Source organism: Protobothrops mucrosquamatus, unplaced genomic scaffold, assembly GCF_001527695.2.
Source record: "Protobothrops mucrosquamatus isolate PMUCROS unplaced genomic scaffold, P.Mucros_1.0 scaffold1717, whole genome shotgun sequence".
In the NCBI taxonomy this organism is placed as follows: domain Eukaryota; kingdom Metazoa; phylum Chordata; class Lepidosauria; order Squamata; family Viperidae; genus Protobothrops; species Protobothrops mucrosquamatus.
Genome location: NW_015387865.1, coordinates 285,529 through 296,066, shown reverse-complemented (window position 1 = coordinate 296,066; position 10,538 = coordinate 285,529). Strand labels below are relative to the sequence as shown.

At 39.3% G+C, this 10,538-nt stretch overlaps 1 long non-coding RNA gene across 1 annotated transcript; it reads left to right on the top strand.

Moving 5' to 3' along the window:
• Window positions 1-1,199: 1,199 nt before the first annotated feature.
• Window positions 1,200-10,280, top strand: LOC107293724. The gene is made up of 3 exons (XR_001549031.2): window positions 1,200-1,443; window positions 4,110-4,329; window positions 9,948-10,280. It is a non-coding gene; the product is annotated as an uncharacterized LOC107293724 (long non-coding RNA).
• The last annotated feature ends 258 nt before the right edge of the window (window positions 10,281-10,538 follow it).

Sequence of the window (10,538 nt, the reverse complement as noted above, 5' to 3'; positions counted from 1 at the left end):
GTGGTTGTTCCTTCTTTCATATCCAAAGTTTCCCGTCTTTGACTTCTCATGGTAACTGAAATTCGTGAAAGATATCTGAAAAAAAGTGAAAAATGCTAGTATGACATTATAATCATAGTCATAACAGAGCAGCAAGGATAAATGAGATCAAGCATCTGTCCCCTTCCCCTTCCTTTTTTTCTCATATGACTCAGTATAGAATAGAATAGAATAGAATAGAATAGAATAGAATAGAATAGAATAGGAGCTGGAAGGGACCTTGGAGGTCTTTTAGTCCATCCCCCTGCTCAAGCAGGAGAACCTATACCATCTCAGACAGGTGAATGTTGAGTCTCTTCTTTAAAATCCCCAGTGATGGAGCGCCCACGATTTCTGGAGGCAAGCTGTTCCACTGGTTGATTGTCCTCACTGTCAAGAAGTTTCTCCTTAATTCCAGGTTGCTTCTCTCTCTCGTCCTTCCCTCTGGTGCTTTGGTGAACAACCTGGCCCCCTCTGCCTTGTGACAGCCCCTCAGATACTGGAACACTGCTGTCTCCCCTATTTCTTCTTTTCTTTAGACTAGCCAAACCCAAGTCCCGCAGCCGTTCTTTGTATGTTTTAGACTCCAGGCCTTTGGATGTTGAGCGTTATGTGATAGAAAAAAACATACCAGGCACATCTAAGCTGGTCTTCCCTTCTTAATAATAATAATAATGATAAAGTTGGAAGGGACCTTGGAGGTCATCTAGTCCAACCTCATTTTATGATTGTTTTATTCATAAATATAAACTCAATGACTTAGTTTCCATTACTCCTTATGACTATTCTCCTTCCTTTTAGCAAGGCTCTTTCATTTCGTAGTACAATTAAATTAATGTTTCCAACTGTATTCAGCACCAACAGAAGAGAATTCAGCATTCAAACTGTTAGGTAATTAAGACTGACACTGCAGCCTGTGGTTTTTGCTGTCTATCTCATTCGCTGTTTGGTATTATTGTCCGGCCCTACTTAAAACAGTTCGGCTTCAAGACATTTATGCATGCATGCCAAATTTATTCTTTCCTTTCTCGGAAGTCACTACTTGAGAAAAACGCTCATGCTTTCCCGTGTTTATTGGAAATCAGGCACTTACAAAGACAGCCCTCTACGGAACATCATTTTCAGCGCCAGTCTGAGCGACTGCTGAAAGGCCCTTTGTTTTTCAGCTTCTGCCGGCGCGTTGTGGAAGCTTCGGGTCGGCGGGTAAATGTTGGTGGTGCAGGTTCCAGGACAGGGGAAAGGAATCCATCTCCATCGCAAGATTGAGCGGGCATCCGGGCGCAGACATGCAAGAAAACGCAAGCACAAAAGGGGCCTTTCTGAATGCGGCCACAGGGAACCGCAACTCTGGCGGCAATCGCCGTTCTTACCAGGATAAAGATAAGCCCGCCCAGATCCGCTTCAGCAACATTTCTGCGGGGAAAGGTACGGTGATGGGACAGCCCATTGTCTCCAATTGCGGAGGGGGGGGGGAAAGACGGGGGAATGAGTGGACCGCTCCGTTGACACCTGGCGGGCTCGGGCAGGGACTCCCGGTTCCTAAAGCCCGCAAGACCGCACCCTCGGCCATCCGCTTCTTTTGTCGGAGTGAACTGAAGCGCTTTCAGAGTCTTGTTGAAGATAAAGAGGGTCGAGCAGCATAAAAGTTTGCTGTTTGTAGCCCCGTTATTTTTCTGGTTTTTTTTTTAAACGAAAGGGAAGAAGGTGCGCCGCATTCGTTGTAAAGGACTGATTTCTTTTATCCCTTCCTATTCTTTTCCCACTTTCAGAAAGGGTAATGGATGTCATTGTACTGAATGTTTCCAGTGTGATTTGAAAGACAAGCCCACCTTTTATAAAAGAAAATCTTTCCTGGTCTGATTACACAATGTAGTAAACCAGGGGTACTCAACCTTGGCTCTTTTATGACTCGTGGACTTCAACTCCCAGAATTCCTCAGCCAGCTAAGCTGGCTCAGGAATTCTGGGAATTGAAGTCCACAAGTCATAAAAGAGCCAAGGTTGACTACCCCTGTAGTAAACCATAGTGCAGTGTTTCTCAACCTTGACAATTTTAAGGCATGTGGACTTCAACTCCCAGAATTCCACAGCCAGCAATGCTGGCTGTGGAATTCTGGGAGTTGAAGTCCACATGCCTTAAAATTGTCAAGGTTGAGAAACACTGCCATAGTGTGATCGGTTTGATTCAAGATTAAGATTGAGGTCAGTATTCATAAGTGGAAAAGGCTGCGGTGGGGAGGGGGACGGGGACTGAGAGTTATTCCAGAAAAGTGATGGGTAGATCACCTCCTCAGGATGATGCATGGTTGTCCCAAAGGTGCTTTTCCAAAAAATGGACTTTGGGTTTTTTTTCCTTGAAAACGCTTCGCATGCAAGAAGCTTCCTCAGTTCAGTTTTCAAGGAACAAAACAAGTTCAGTTGCCTTTTGGAAAAGCACCTTTGGGAGACAACCATGGCCTGGATGATTGAGAATCTCCGTAGACACTGACCCACAGGTGATGTCAGATCAAAAAAATAAATAAAACTGAAGATCAAAAATAAATTCATATGAGGAGAGTGATCATTTAAATAATTGGATTTTAATTATTTTAGTGTTCATATTGAATGTGGCTTGCATGTTATTGTCATATAGCATTTGCTGTTATATATAATTTATATGGTGCTGTCCCCCTATCCAAGGTATAATTACTATATAATTAATATAACATAAAATATTAGTATAGCTAGTCCTCGACTTGCAACAGTTCGTTTAGTGACCATTCAAAGTTACAAGGGCACTGAAAAAAGTGATTTTTGACTTTTTCACAGTTACAACCTTTCCAGCATTCCCACGATCCAAATTCAGATGCTTGGCAACTGGTTCATATTTATAACTGTTGCTGTGTTCCAAGATCACCTTTTGCAACCTTCTGACAAGCAAAGTCAATGGGGAAGCCAGATTCACTTAACAACTGGGTTACTAACTTATCATCTGCGGTGATTTACTTAACAACTGAGGGAAGAAAGGTCGTACAATTGGGCAAAAATCACTTAACAAATGTCTCACTTATCAACAGAAATGTTGGGCTCAATTGTGGTCTTACGTTGAGGACTACCAGTATTATAAAATAACATTATTTTAGCATTACTGTTACTATTTTTCCTGCAGTATTGGTTTGCTTTCTAACTCAGTTATTGAATTCCTGCATTATACAAAAATAGGATACGTTCCAATCTAATTTGCTGAAAAGCTATGACCGCTGGACCATGCAATCAATATATAAGCCACATTCAAACTATTTTATGTGTTAGTATACTTTGGTAATTTGGCATGCATATTGTGATTTTTCATTTTTGGCTTATGTGATATGAACAAAAGAAGTTGGGATTTATTTAGTAAAGCAAAGTTAAGCAATCAGCGTATTAACTAGCATAGTGTATGAATCAGTTTTATGTATTTTTGTGGAAGCTGGTATTTTAAACATCCTAAAGGATTTAGTGTCAAATTTATTAGATTTTTTGTGGCTATCAATGTCTGTTGGAATGGAGAGCCGTAACAAATCCAATAAATGAAATTACTTGAAGTAAATTTCTTCATCTCTATTTTAGAGGTAACGGATAATATGGTGAGTTTTGAGCTTGTGTGTGTAGTTTGTGCTCATAATAAGACTGCAGAGCATTTGAAAGATGTTTTGCAGAATGCATTAGTAGAAACAAAACATTCTGGAAGCAGTAAAATAACTATTCCAGGAAAGGCTTGATGAACTACTTCAAAGGCTTTCATCAATTGTCTTCAAGTGCATTTATAGCATTTCTGCTGGACCAAAAAACGAAGCAACTCTGCATGTGCAGAGATACTCAGAGCATCCCTTTGATACAGCCATGTAAACGTTTCCTGAAGATGCAGCTTTTATTAATATTTTCTGCAGGGCCTCACTTAATGGTAGTGTACTTTTGAACAGTAGTTTGCAGAGGATTAATAATAACTGAGCTCCCATGTGTAGATCCATTGAAAACTGATATGAAGTTGCTAAATACTTACATATGTTTTCAGAAGAAATATTTCAACATTTCTGCTTGCAAATTACATTTCAAGCTGTATTTTAATTTCAGAGTGCCAATTTCAGATGGTGGAGCACCAGAAATTGAGTTGACTTGAATGAATATTCTCGTGTTTTAAGTGGCATGGAATTTTACTGTGTTCGTGCTTATGGAGAGGCTCTGGAAATCCACCCTGGCTGAAAATGCGGGCCTTAATCCGATATCCACTGTTACAGAACTGAGAAACAGACATGCACAAGGAGAGAAAACTGCTGGCATTAATGTCAGAAAGGTAATCTACAAAGTGCAATAAAGCAAAAGATGTACCACATTATTACACATTATTTGATGTTTGTAAAATTCTGTCATTTTGGAATTCACTAGTACTATTGTTTCATGTTGTTTATTGCATTATGCATAACTCAAAGGATTGCTCTTGAAATTACAGTAAGTTGCGGCAAATGCAGAGAGGTGTATTAGGTCTGTAATTCTGTTTATTTTTCAAAGGCTGTTCCAATTTAGAAATGTCAGTGAAATAAAATCCTTTTTTCCTCTTATCTTAGAATATTGGACATTTTAGCAAGTGGCAATTCAACTGAAATATCTTTAAAATTCCCATAATAGAAATTGTGACTTAATTTGCTTTTTGTGGTGTGCCTAAACAAACAGCAGAGAAGCAGTTCTCATCAACAGATCCCACATGCAGCATAATAGCAACTTAAATTACAAAATATTATAATGACTGGTTTTGTGTTTCCATGTACTGGATACTCAGGTCATTTTTTCCAAATTGTAAAATATATGTGTATGTGTATATACATTGTGTGTACATACACACACACATACATAACCAGTCTTTATAATATTTTGTAATCATGTTGGCAGGCCAAATTCCACATAGTTTGTACATAAATTTGTGGATGTACTGTATGTGTATGGATTATTTATGCACTTTGCATATATTAATATAATAATTCTGTAGATAATACGCTGTGTGCATCTGAACAGACATTTTTATTCCCTCATTTCTCATACAGTGAGCGAAAAATTATTTGATCCCCTGCTGATTTTGTACGTTTGCCCACTGACAAAGAAATGATCAATCTATAATTTTAGTGGTAGGTTTATTTTAACAGTAAGAGACAGAATAATAACAAAAAAAATCCAGAAAAACGCATTTCAAAAAAGTTATAAATTGATTTGCATTTTAATGAGTGAAATAAGTATTTGACCCCTTTGCAAAACATGACTTAGTACTTGGTGGCAAAACCTTTCTTGGCAATCACAGAGGCCACCAGGTTTGCACACATCTCAGGAGGGATTTTGTCCCACTCCTCTTTGCAGATCCTCTCTTAAGTCATTAAGGTTTCGAGGCTGATGTTTGGCAACTTAAACCTTTAGCTCCCTCCACAGATTTTCTATGGGATTAAGGTCTGGAGATTGGTTAGGCCACTCCAGGACCTTAATGTGCTTCATCTTGAGCCACTCCTTTGTTGCCTTGGCTGTGTGTTTTGGGTCATTGCCATGCTGGAATACCCATCCACGACCCGTTTTCAATGCCCTTGCTGAGGGAAGGAGGTTTTCACCCAAGATTGGACGGTACACGGCCCCGTCCATCGTTCCTTTGATGCGGTGAAGTTGTCCTCTCCCCTTAGTAGAAAAACAGCCCCAAACCATAATGTTTCCACCTCCATGTTTGACGGTGGGGATGGTGTTCTTGGGGTCATAGGCAGCATTCCTCCTCCAAACATGGTGAGTTGAGTTGATGCCAAAGAGCTCGATTTTGGTCTCACTTGACCACAACACTTTCACCCAGTTCTCCTCTGAATCATTCAGATGTTCATTGGCAAACTTCAGAAGGGCCTGTACATGTGCTTTCTTGAGCAGGAGGACCTTGCGGGTGCTGCCAGATTTCAGTCCTTCATGGCGTAATGTGATTTTCTTGGTGACTATGGTCCCAGCTGCCTTGAGATCATTGACAAGATCCTCCCGTGTAGTTCTGAGCTGATTCCTCACCATTCTCATGATCATTGCAACTCTACTAGGTGAGATCTTGCATGGAGCCCCAGACCGAGGGAGATTGACAGTTATTTTGTGTTTCTTCCATTTGCGAATAACCGCACTAACTCTTGTCACCTTCTCACCAAGCTGCTTGGCGATAGTCTTGTAGCCCATTCCAGCCTTTTGTAGGTCTACAATCTTGTCCCTGACATCCTTGGACAGCTCTTTGGTCCTGGCCACGGTGGAGAGTTTGTAATCTGATTGATTGATTGCTTCTGTGGACAGGTATCTTTTATACAGGTAACAAGCTGAGATTAGGAGCACTCCCTTTAAGAGAGTGCATCTAATTTCAGCTCCTTACCTGTATAAAAGACACCTGGGAGCCAGAAATCTTGCTGATTGATAGGGGATCAAATACTTATTTCACTCATTAAAATGCAAATCAATTTATAACTTTTTTGAAGTGCATTTTTCTGGATTTGTTGTTGTTATTATTCTGTCTTTCACTGTTACAATAAACCTACCATTAAAATTATAGACTGATCATTTCTTTGTTAATGGGCAAATGTACAAAATCAGCAGGGGATCAAATAATTTTTCCCCCTCACTGTATTTATTTGAATCTAAGGAATATCTGTAACCTTAGCAAAGCCTATTCCATTTCCGGTAAACTTCCAATGTAGCGTAATAATTTGTTGGAATTCAACTTTGTATGTACTGGTTTTCTGCCCCCAGAAATCTAGTGACTACTAGGCACTAGTAGAGAGAGCAGTGGGATTTGTTTCCTAGTATTTTCTTTCCTTGCCTTAAAGACCTATTTCGCATGTCTATAGGTAACCTATTTCGCATGTCTTATTGGTTTGACCAGTATTATTAGAGATTTTATCATTTGTTAGTTGCAGTTAGGCTTTCCTAACCCCACACTATTTCCTAAATACTGTAAAGAAGGGGTCCCCAACTCCTAGTCCATGGACCAGCACCGGGCCGCAGCATGCCAGAAACTGGGCCGCACAAACAAGCAAAGCCCCATTTGTGAGATGCAGACAGCATGTGAAACCACGCCCCCTCTCATCCACGGAAAAAGCTGTCTCCACAGAACTAGTTCCTAGTGCCCAAAGGTTGGGGGCCACTGCTGTAAAGCTTATCTTAATTTTTTTCATTTAAGCATCTGCCTAAATAACATTTACTTATAATTTTAGTGTTTCCCTTTCTCAATACTTTTTTTCTATTATATAAAGCTATCTGCTTTCCAATATAATTAGGTTGCTAGACTAGGGTGTGGAAAGCCTAATATACTGGGATGTTCAGAGTCAAAGAGAACAAAAGTGGGTTGGAAAAACACTATCCCCCTGCACATTCCTCTCTCATCTGGAAAATGGATGCCCATCTATCTGGTTGTTATTAAAGGCAGAATAGTCATTTACTGAAAGAAAAAAGGAAAATCCTCCACTTTAGTACCTGAGAGATAAATTAGGTTCTAAAATGAAAGTACTGTAAGTTGAAATTTGTTTAACCGTATTCCATTCCATTTCAACAGAGCTAAAGGAAGCTAAAGGAAACTAAATTCCAATCAATCAAATCTTTATTATGATCATAGACCAGGATAAGAAGGGTGAAATATAAACAGTCATTTTAAAAGCTAAAAATAAAAATATACAAAGTTAATATATAGCTAATTAAATCTATCACAATGTAAAATACTCTTATCTAAGCACTTAAATACTCATTAAAGCTGATTTGAGGCACACCAGCTGGAGGATTTTAATCCCTGCTGCACAGAACCTGGCAACCTTATATGCTGTAGCTGGATTAACGTCTGCAAGCAGCAGAGAATAATAAAATTGTCCTATGGTCCCTGAGTATTGATTTATATAGCATTGGTGAGATGAGGCTTGCATGAATGTCCATGGAGTACTGGCACTGGAGAAGCACTTCTGTTGTTTCTGTGTGTCCACAGTCATGGACACATTACCTCTCTGGGTAGGGAGTTTTCTAGTATTGGCCTTCAAGGACAGCTGAGGGGAGGGTATGACACTGTACCAGAGTGAAGACCCTCCGGTGGCTAGATACTTCGAGGTTGAAAGAAAACTCTAGAAAATCTTGTTTTTGGTTGAAGTCAGCTGCTAAGAGCTTGGCATTTGTGTTCAGACCACCCTGGATAATTTTAGGTTAGTCATTTTTTTTCTTAATCCAATGCATTTCACAGGAATATTGAGGGGTTTGCCTTGAACCCCCAAAGTGCATCTTACTTAGTTCAGTTCATCCTTAATGCAACAAAGCTTTCCCTCCCATGCTTTTTCTTTTCCTTTTCCCAATATGTAATTAATGCAACCAGTCTCCATCAGCATTGCGTAATATGAGCAGCACGTGCATGAAGACATTTTAAGAGGGTTTGTCTTTTTTTGCATAGGTCAGTCTCCCTTTCCCTATGTGGAGCTAAAAGTAACCCTATTCTAAGAGGCAAACTCCCAACAATAAATAAGTTAACAGAGAATCTCACGTATCATGGACATTTATAATATCTATTCTCTCAAGAATGGCCGATGCTATGCAGATATTTACTTTGAAAATGTATATGGCTGTCTATCTGAAACAGATAAGGGGTACTTGCTGCTCTCTGAGCTTGATTGTTTTCTTGCAGATGTTTCATTAGCCACATCAGGGAACTAGTTTGGATAAAGAAACATCTGTAAGGAAACAACCAAGCTCAGAAAGCACCAGGGACTGCTTATTTCAACTCTGAGCTAGAAATATTCTCCTTTATTGAAACAAATAACTCTGGGTGGCTAATGAACCAATTTATAAGAAAACAAAGCAACATAAGCCCCAAAAGAAACTCCATAACCAAAGTTAAAATATTCATGCCATGAAGAAAAACTAAGGCATGTAACTTCTCCAAACTGATAATTTCTATTTTTCTATTTAGTTGTATTCATTTGGATAAATTATTATTTTCTTTCCAAATTTCTTTAGAAAGCAAGAGTTTATTAGGGCAATGGCTAAGGACCAAGAATTAAAGTACAATCAAGCTGCTCTCATTATGAAAGGTCTTAATGACTTGGCCTCTGAGCATTTAGGAGACTACTTCCTTCAGGTTGACTTGACCCATCCAGTGGATTCAGCACTAACTGAAGTTTGAAAGTCCTTGTTATCAAGTGACGATGAAGGCACATGTTTTTTTGTATAAATTCCATCCCCGTGGAGAGATGTCATACACCTCTATGAATATATGGGTTATACCAACTCCCTCTGCTATTTAGAAAGGTAGCCAAAACAGACTGGAGATGTTTTATTCAATAATTTTTATTTTATTATGATGTAATCATTGAGGGTTTTTTGAAGTATGAGATCATTGCTGTTGTGATATTTCTAGTTACTGATGTTGTGGCTATGGGCTTTTAAAATGTTTTATGTGTATTTTAACTGCTGAGTGTCCATGTGGAGTAAGCAGTGCACAAAGACTGCAATAAATAATTTCCCAAGGATGGACTTGGGCGTTCCCCACTTTTTAAAGTTATGAGGTAGCCAAGGGTTGTTGGCCTGTGTGTTTCTGAATCTGCAATCTTTTACTGCACGATCAGCATTTAGAAGACAAGGAAGGGAATGCTGGTCTTAAACTTTTCCAAACCAGGAAGCACCAGGAGACAGAGGTTTCAGAATGATGCAACATATATAACAGAAAGCATGAACTTTCTTATTACCAGCTCCAGTGTTATAATAAACTCAAGAATGACCCGGAGAAATTTGAAAGAAATTCTCAAGCACCCGGAGAATAAGTCAGAAACAATGAATGTAAGGAGCAGAGAATAACAATGAACTAAGATTAAATGTAAAGAGTTAATGTTAACATTAACCATCCTTAGAATTGGCATTGAAAGTACTGAATGATAAATAGCTTCTCTCTTTTAGGATCAACTATCAACAGTTAAGAAACCAGCAGTCAACAAATACACCACAGATGAGCACTTGGTATGGCAGCCATGAAGACCTTGGAAAAGATATTAAGTTGCTCTGATGTGTCTATATCAGAATCATGCAGTAATTGTGATGTTCTTGTGATGTTCTATGAAAATGAGAGCTGGATTTTTGGAGAAGCCAGTTATCAAAAATATTAACAGTTTGGAACTGTAATAATAAAATAAAATAAAATAAAAGCCCGTGCAGTAGACATATTTTGCACTCTCCAGTATATGATGGAATAGGTCACTTTCTTTGCCTATGAATGCTGGGGCCCCCTCTAGTGCTAATTTTCAAGCCCATACGGAGTCTATAATCAATTTTTTTTTGTTGTTGTTAGTTGCGAAGTCGCGAAGTCATGTCTGACCCCATGGACAACGTTCCTCCAGGACTTCCTGTCCTCTACCATCTTCTGGAGTCCATTTAAGCTCACGCCTACTGCTTCAGTGACTCCATCCAGCCACCTCATTCTCTGTCGTCCCCTTCTTTTATTGCCCTCAGTCTTTCCCAGCATTAGGCTCTTCTGCAATGAGTCCATCAAAT